Source organism: Muntiacus reevesi, chromosome 5 (genome assembly GCF_963930625.1).
Source record: "Muntiacus reevesi chromosome 5, mMunRee1.1, whole genome shotgun sequence".
NCBI lineage: Eukaryota > Metazoa > Chordata > Mammalia > Artiodactyla > Cervidae > Muntiacus > Muntiacus reevesi.
In genome coordinates, this window is record NC_089253.1 from 63,851,917 (window position 1) to 63,861,446 (window position 9,530).

Here is a 9,530-nt window from a genome sequence, read left to right on the forward strand (position 1 = left end):
CCTTTTAGTGGAGATTTGCAGTATAGAAATACACTTTTAGTTGTCACAAATAGAGGACTGCTTCAGTTCAGTTCAGTTCAGTTCAGTTGCTCAGTCGTGTCCGACTTTTTGCGGCCCCATGAATCGCAGCACGCCAGGCCTCCCTGTCCATCACCAACTCCTGGAGTTTACTCAAACTCATGTCCATCGAGTTGGTGATGTCATTCAGACATCTCATCTTCTGTCATCCCTTCTCCTCCTGCTCCCAGTCCCTCCCAGCATCAGGGTCTTTTCCATGAGTCAGCTCTTCCTATGAGGTGGTCAAAGTACTGGAGTTTCAGCTTCAGCATCAGTCCTTCCAGTGAACACTGGCATCCAGTTGGTTAAATCACTCCTGCAACATACTACAGTGAATAGGGCAGCTTCTCAAAATAAACAAACAAATGAAAAACACTTACCAGGAACAAAATGTCAGTAGTGCAGGTTGAAAAATCCAGTATTAAAAGTACTATCCAGTTTGAAACATAAGTTTTAATGGAATTGGTTTGTATTATGATGCCTTACTGTCTGCAATTTCCTTTTCACGAAGACTTCTCTTGGTGTGCAGCATTTTAAGTTGCTCACAATATGCTTAAGGTAGCAGCTGACTTCTGAGAATAATCCTCACTATTAATTGGATTTCTTTGACCAGCCTGTACTTTAATCATCGGCACATTTAATAATTGATTCAAAGGTTTGACAATTTTATGTCATGGTAAGGTGCTTCTAATTCCAGGTGACAAATCAGAAATAGTTTAATGTCCTATTTTTCTCCCATGTTGATATATTTTTATCTTGGATCATTACTTTCCACAACCAAAACATGTCTTGACTTTTTTATGCATCTCTAATGAAGACAATTAAAATACTTGATATACATTACATGGATGGGATCTTTTTTTAATTGTTCATTGTTTGCATTCATAGTGATCAGCTATATTAAATGAGCCTTGACATTAAAGAGCAGCTTGATGTTCTGGTTTTAATTTATCATTTCAGGTGATACTGACTGCTATTAATGGTTCAGTCAAGGAGCTGAAAGACTGTTGGTACTCAACACAAGTGTTATAAATAACAAAACTTTTCAAGTAGATGCAGAGAAAATTTTCAAAATTAAAAGAGGCATCTTTAGTCTCAGAAAATATGACAACTAATCCAGTAAGAAATTATAAACTTTATTCTTCCAAAAGGAATTCATTCTAATACCCTTAAAATTCTGTTTCTCAAGTAATGCAAGGTGCTGCATAAAATGATCATTTAACCTAAATCAATGGAATAGGAGGAAAGAAACAATACAAGCAAGATAAGGGGCAAGTGACACTGACCTGGATGTTGACAGTTGTTAAGAAGCAGGGGGACCATGGCAAATAAAACTGAGCTTGACAATCTAAAGCAGGGAGTTCATTGCTGCCATTTGGTGACACATGAATTTTTCAAGATAAGAAAGTTTTCTGAGTATCTATTTAAAAATCTTTTGATTTATATGTTGACCATTAGTCATCCTGAAATCACTCTGTGATTCAAAACTGTGAGGTCAAACAAAATATATCTGCTATCTACATATGACCAATAGGTTATTATTTGTCTTTTTCCTTTTGTTTTAATAGATTTAAGGACTGGCCCTCCGTTTGAAGACAAGAATAACATATTAAAATTTGTATTTATATTTTCAAACAATTTTATCAACTCTGATAATTAAATCTATGTTTTGAGTTGGCTGGTCCACAGTGCCTGAATATTTGGCAAAACATTATTCTCAATATTTCTGGGAGGGCTTTTTGGAAGAGATTGGCATTAAATTGGTGGACTTTTTGAGTAAAGTAGATAGACTTCCAATGTGAGTGGACTTTATCCAAGTCAGTTGAAGGCCTTAAGAGATTAAAGATTAATCTCCCAAGAAGGAATTCTTCAAGCAAGTGGCCTTTGGACTTGAACTGCTCGGGTCTCCAGTAGATTTTGTACTTAACAGTCTCCACAACTGCATAATCAATTTCTTAAAAATAACTATACACACACACACACACACACACACACACACACACACACACACACACACATCTTATTGGTTCTGTTTCTCTTGAAAACCCTGGCTTATATATCAAAATACAGAGAAATACTGACATCATCATGTGCCATCCCACAGATCAGAGCTGCCTACACTTAGCATTTCAATAAATGTCCTTCCATTAATTTTCTAGGCATACATGTTATGCTAACTTGCTTCAGTCGTGTCCAACTCTTTGTGACCCTGTGGACCATAGCCCGCCAGTCTACCCTGTCCATGGGATTCTCCAGGCAAGAATACTGGAGTGGGTTGCCATGCCCTTCTCCAGGGGATCTTCCTGACCCAGAGATCAAACCCACGTCTCTTACATCTCTTGCATTCACAGGGGTGTTTTGTTGTTGTTGTTGCTTTTACCACTAGCACCACTTGGGAGAAGATAATACATCAATGCTCTCATTTCACCTGTTAGAAAAAATATATATAATTTATTACACTTGTATTAACCAGCAATTTTTGTAATGATGTTTCATAATAATCACTCAGAAATTTTTGGTAGATTTCAGCAACAAATCTTTATTTTTTTCTCATGCATCTGTGAGTTGACTGTGTTTATTATAAGAGTCAGACTGACGCTCAGTGGTTCCTTGAGTATACTTCTCATATGTAAGTTTTAAAGGATGCAAGAAAGCAAGTAAAATCATGCAGGCATATTTAAAGTGTTTTATCAGGTAAAATGTATGCCATTATCATATTCCACTGGCAAAGCAAGCCAAAGAGCCTAGAGGACAATAAAAGATTATATGAATGGAGGAGTAAGGGAAAAAAATGCAATCTACCACAGTCCTGTAAGAAAGGACACACTCATCAAATGTCAGAAGTTGTCAGGAGTAAACTCACTATTCTCTTCACCTTTAGTGAAAATCTGTAGACTTTTTAGTGAAAATCTGCAGTTAAGTAGACATACTGGTTAACCAATCTTCATAAAGTAATACTAACAGCTTTGCAAAAGTTTTTTTTTTAAAAAAACAAGAAACCTCATAATTAACATACAAGGTGAGTACAAAGGGAGGGTCAGATCTCATATTTGTACACCTCCTTAGCCACAGGATAAGGTGAAATATCCATATTAGAAAAAAAATTAATTTATATTAATTTTAGCCATTTTTAAATTTTAAATCTTTTTAAAATATGAATTTATCTTATTAAAATTAGATTAACTTAAATAAAGGGTATATTATTTCATGAATTATTAGCGAATATAATAAAACAGGTATGCTAGACAGACATTAAAAATGTAGTTTATATTATTTTACACTAAACTTTGAAAAAAAATAAGAATTACTAAATAAGTCACAAAATGGATTTTGGAGTCATAGTGAAAATCAACACAATAGATGAGTAAAATTAGAAATATGCTTATTATGTTTGCATTCTGTTAAGTGAGAATTTCAATAGATCTCACTACAAAGAGATAAAAAAAGAATAAATTAGGCAATATTTGCAAAAATGCAGACACAATATGAAATGATGTGAACTGTGACATCAGTAGTATCAAATGAGGAGAAATAAATGTGTACAGCTTTTATACATGGTTGAAATTATGTTTGTATCAACTTAATGTGGACTGCTTTAGCTATAAGATATTTAGTGTTAGCCTCTTTAAAAACTGCAAAGTAAGAACACCTAATAGACTCAAAAAAGATTAAAGAATCAATGTGTATCTTTTTTTTAAAAAAAGCAATAAATTACAAAGGAAGACAACAGACAAGAAGCAAGTAAGAGGGAACTTTAAAGCTGTCAAAAAAGAAACTATACAATGAAAATAAAAATTTCATATCAATACCTATCAATAATCACGTTAAATGTAAATGGATTGAATTCCACCTTTGAAAGACACAGACTGATTGAAAGGCTAAAAATAACAGGATCCAACAATATGTTGCCTACAAGAGAATCACTTTAATCTTAAGGACACACTCAGGTTGAAACTGAAGTAATGGATAAAGGTGTACCATGCAAATAGAAACAGAGCAGGGGTGGCTATACTCATATTATATATAATAAATTTTCACAAGGAGACTGACTTCCATGGGCCACAAGAGACAAATAAATCACTATATAATGATAAAGGGGTCAAATTATCAGATAACAGAACATTAGCACTGAACTACATGAACAGATATTAATAGAACTGAAGGGAGAAAGAGACAGCAAAACAACAACAGTAGAGGGATTGATTATTCCACTTTTATTAGTGTACAGATCATTCAGACAGAAAACCAATAAGAAAACTATCATTTAATGATGTGATAGACTAACATGTTCAAAACAGCAGCAGAATACATATTCTTCTCTAGAGCACATAAATGATTCTCCAGAATAGGTCATAAATTGAGATACAAAACAAATCTTAAAAATTTAAGAAAATTGAAATTATATCAAGTATTCTTTATAGCTATAATGTTATAAAATTAAAAAGTGATAAAAAAGAGAATATTAGAAAAATCCTAATTATGTGGAAATTAAACAACACATTTCTGAACAAGCAAAAGGAAAATCAAAAAATATCTTGGTACAAATAAAAATGGAAGTACAAAATATGGAAATGTGGAATGCAGCAAAAGCAGTAGAAAGAGGGAATTTTATAGAGATAAATGCATACATTAAGAAATTAAGAAAAAAGCAGCTCTCAAACATCTAATTTTATAACTTAAGGAACTAGAATTGAGTTCATAGCAGACTAAAGGAAAATTTTTAAATGAATAGAAGTAAATTAAACAGAAACTTAGAAAACAGTAGAAGAGAATGACACAACTAAAAACTGTTTCTTAAACATATAAGCATAATTTATAAACTTTTATCTTGACTAAGGAAAAAAGGAGAATAATTTAAATAAAATTATATATTAAAAAAGAAGCATTACAATGGTACCACAGAAATGCAAAGCGTCGAGACTACTATGAAAAAGCATAAGTCAAAAATTGAATAATATAGAGAAATAAATATAATCCTTGAAACATACTGCTTACCAAGACTGAGTCCTCAAGAAATAGAAAATATGAACATAAAAATAATGAGTAAGGAGATTAAAATATTAATTAAAAATCTCCCAATAAAGAAAAGTCAAGGACAAAATGGTTTCGCAAGTAGTTTTATCAAACATTTTAAGAACTAAAATCAATCCTTCTTAAATTCTTCCAAAAAAATAATGAGGTGGGATTTTTTTCACTCATTTTATAAGGCCTGTGTTACCCTCATTCCAAAATATACCAAAGAAAGCAATCAACAAAAAGAAGCAACTTCCAGAATAGGAGAAAATATTTGCAAGCCTTATATGTGATAAGGGGCTAATATCCAAAATGCATTAATATTGCATACAACTCAATAGCAAAAAGAAAGAATAAATCAATATTAAAATGAGCAAAGGACCTGAATAGATGAGTTTCCTCAGAAGACATCCAAAGGGCCAACAGGTAGACAAAAACATCCCTGATAACCTGAGAAATACAAATCAAAACCACAATGAGTTGGAATGGTTATCAGAAAGACAAGAATAACAGTGTTGGTAAGGATGGAAAGAAAATGGAACCCTGATACACCATCAGTGCCAGTGTAAATTGGCATAGCCCTTATGGAAAATGGAGGTTCCTCAAAAATTAAAATAGAAAAACCATATGATCAAGCAATCCCACATTTGGGTATATATCAGAAGGAAATAAAATCAGTATCTTGAACAGATATATTTGCTCCACCTTCTTTGTATCATTATTCACAAGTGTCAAGATGTAAAAAAATTGAAGTAAGTGTCCATCAACAGATGAATAAAGAATCATCACAATGTATACCTTAATACAATTCTACAACCTGAATATACACATTTTTTATCAGTCATTTTGAAAATGAATAAAAGAAACAAGAGCCCCTATGCATGCATCACTCACCACAGCTTACATACCCCAGTAGAAAGAAAGATTTCCTTCTGCCCCTGTGTTAGTAGGACTTCCCAGGTGGTGCAGTGGTAAAGAATCTGCCTGCTATTATAGGAGACACAGGAAATTTAGGTTCAATCCCTGGGTTGGGAATAACCCCTGGAGTAGGAAATGGCTATCCACTGCAGTATTCTGGCCTGGAAATTTCCATGGACAGAGGAGACTAGCGGGTTACAGTCCATGGGGTCGCAAAACGTTGGACACAACTGAGTGAGCATGTATGCAATGCAACAAGATTCCAAGCATTTGTGGCCAATGAACAATCACAGCCCTCCTTAATTTTTTCCTTTGTCCTATAAAGCAGGAGTCCCCAACCTCCAGTATCTAATGACTGATGATGTGAGGTGGAGCTGATGTAAAAATAATAGAAATAAAAAGCACAATAAATGTAATGCTCTTAAATCATCCTGAAACCATCCTCAACCCCAGTCCATGGAAAAGTTGTCTTCCATGCAACCAGTCCCTGGTGCCAATAAGGTTGGGGCCACTGCAAAGGAAGCCCCTTTCCTCTGTTCTCAGGACTTGTCATCATAGGTCACCATAGTTTGCTTGTCCCAAATTGCAAATCTCTGCTATTCCAGAATAAATGACTTTTGTTAGTGAAACAATTAACTCTTTCATTAAGGTCAACACACTCATACCTTATTAAAGTTAAAAATAGAAAAAAATAAAGAAAGCTCCTTGTTGCTGTTCAGTTGCTAGGTCATATGCAACTCTTTCTAACCCCAAGAACTGCAGCCAGGCTTCCCTGTCTTTCACCATCTCCCTGAGTTTGCTCAAACTCATGCCCACTGAGTCAGTGATGCCATCCAACTATCACACCCTCTGTTGTCCCCTTCTCCTCCTGCCTTCAATATTTCGCAGCATCAGGGTCTTTTCCAGTGAGTCAGCTCTTCACACCAGGTGGTCAAAGTACTGGAGCTTCAGTATCAGTCCTTCCAATGAATGTTCAGGGTTGATATCCTTTAGAATTGACTGGTTTGATTGCTTTGCAGTCCAAGGCGCTCTCAAGAGTCTTCACCAACACCACAGTTTGCAAACATCAATTCTTCGGCCCTCAGCCTTCTTTAATGTATATAAAACTCCTAATATAACACAAGCTCTATAAATAAATGTTTGAATGTGTTGGCAAATTGATAACAGACTAACGAATGAATGGAGTATTACATATGTATGAGTGTCAGTGTGGGCACATGCATGCACATATACAAACATGCTCATATGTACACATGTACAATCTGCATACGTATGCATGGATAAATGATTTAATTTATCAACAAACATCATGAGTTATTACAGAATATCAGGAAGGAATAAATATCACGGTCCTATTTATTTTAGCTACATTTTATACTCTGTTGAGTGCACTACATATTCTTTTCTTTTTCTTTCTCCTCCTTTTGTTCTCCAACCCCCTCTTTTTTCAGGCATCTCTTCTTTAAAATCATTTCCATCTTTGGTATACACTGAACACTTACTGTAATGCCAAATATTCTGAGATATTCTGTTATCCCAAGTAGTGTAAGCTCCAAATACCCAAAGCCTTAGAAAAATTGTTATTGAATGCTAACTGTAGCATGATAAATTAGCATAAATAGGAATATGCAATCATATATACTTAAGCCTACTTATGGAGGTATGCACTTTCTTCTCTGGCTCCTAAACAACTACTGAATTTGAGTTAAGCATTTATCCTGCTGCTTGGTAATTGGTGATTTACTTCTTTAGCTCATGGTTTAGATTTCTACCCCTTAGAGAGTATGGATTTTTTCATTCATCAATCTAAACTCTAAACCTAGTAAAATGTTTGGCACAAAACAGTCACTCAGTTGACACATGTTTAATTTAATTGTTCCTTGTTTTCTACAACTATTGTGCATTTGTTCAAGGTCATGTATGGCTCTGTCTTTATAGTCAACATTATTCCCTGATTTATTAGATTTTACTTTTATTTATCCTCATATAAATCCAACCTTTTTTGTTTATTTCATTTCCAACCTTTTCCAACTCAAAGCAGTTCTTTTTCTCCTTTGTTCAACAGTTGTTTAAATCTCACCTGAATTCCAAAGCACACATGACTGATATTGTACCCTTGGTCTTTTCTGTTTTTTTTTTTTAATTTTAATTTATTTATTTTTAATTGAAGGATAATTTCTTTACAGTATTGTGTTGGTTTCTGCCAAACATCAACATAAATCAGCCAAAGTTATACATATGTCCCCTGCCTCTTGAACCTCCTTCCTCATCCCACCCCTTTAGGTAGTTACAGCGCCCTGCTTTGAGTTCACTGAGTCGAATAGCAAACTCCCATTGGCTATCTGTCTTAAATATGGTAACGTATGTTTCCATGTTACTCTCTTCATAGATCCCACCCTCTCCTTACTCCCTCCTCCACACTGTGTCCTTAAGTCTGTGTATCCATTGCCACCCTGCAAATAATTTTATCAGTACCATCTTTCTAAATTCCATATATATGCATTAGCAGCATTAGTATATGATATTGTTTTCTCTTTCTGACTTACTTCACTCTGTATAATAGACTCTAGGTCTATCCACCTCATTAGAACTGACTCAAATGCATTCCTTTTCACAGCCAAGTTAATATTCCATTGCATGTATGTACCAGCATTTCTTTATCCATTCATCTGTTGGTGGTCATCTAGGTTGCTCCCATGTCCTAGCTATGGTAAACAGTGCTACAGTGAACTTTGTAGTACTTGTGTCTTTTTCAATTTTGGTTTCCTAAGGGTATATGCCTAGTAATGGGATTGCTGGGTCATATGGTGGTTTTATTTCTAGTTTTTTGAGGAATCTCCATACTGTCTTCCATAGTGGCTATGTCAATTTACATTCCCACCAATGGTGCAAGAGGGTTCCCTTTTCTTTACACTATCTCCAACTTTTATTGTTTGTAGACAGTTTTGATGATGGCCATTCTGACTAGTGTGAACGGATACCTTATTGTAGTTTTGATTTGCATTTCACTAATAATGAGCAATATTGAGCATTTTTTTTGTGTTTATTAGCTATCTGTATGTATTCTTTGAATAAGTATCTGTTTAAGTCACTTTGCCACTTTTTTTTTTTTAAAATTATGAGACACTTTGCAAGTTTGCTTGTCATCCTTGCACTGGGGCCATGCTATTCTCCTCTATATTGTTTCAATTTCAGTACATGTGCTGATGAAGTGAACACTCTTTCCCACTTTTTGATTGGGTTGTTTGTTTTACTGGTATTGAGTTGCATGTGCTACTTGTATAGTTTGGAAATTAATTATTGTCAGTTGTTTCATTTGCTATAACTTTCTCCTACTTTGAGGACTGCTTTTCACCTTATTTATAATTTCATTTGCTTTGCAAAAACTTTAAGTTAAATTAGGTCCCACTTGTTTATTTTTGTGTTTATTTACATTTCTCTAGAAGGTGAGTCTTTCTTTTGTCCATATGAACTCACTAATTTAGCCTATATTTCAAGTTGTTCCTATCTATTTTTGTTAAATTATGCTGTTCATTTTTATT

The 9,530-nt window shown here is 34.3% G+C and overlaps 1 non-coding gene across 1 annotated transcript; it reads right to left on the bottom strand.

Annotated features, from left to right (window-relative positions):
• Positions 1-9,100: 9,100 nt before the first annotated feature.
• LOC136170074 (U6 spliceosomal RNA) lies at positions 9,101-9,207 on the bottom strand. The gene has a single exon (XR_010663530.1). It is a non-coding gene; the product is annotated as a U6 spliceosomal RNA (small nuclear RNA).
• Positions 9,208-9,530: the final 323 nt, after the last annotated feature.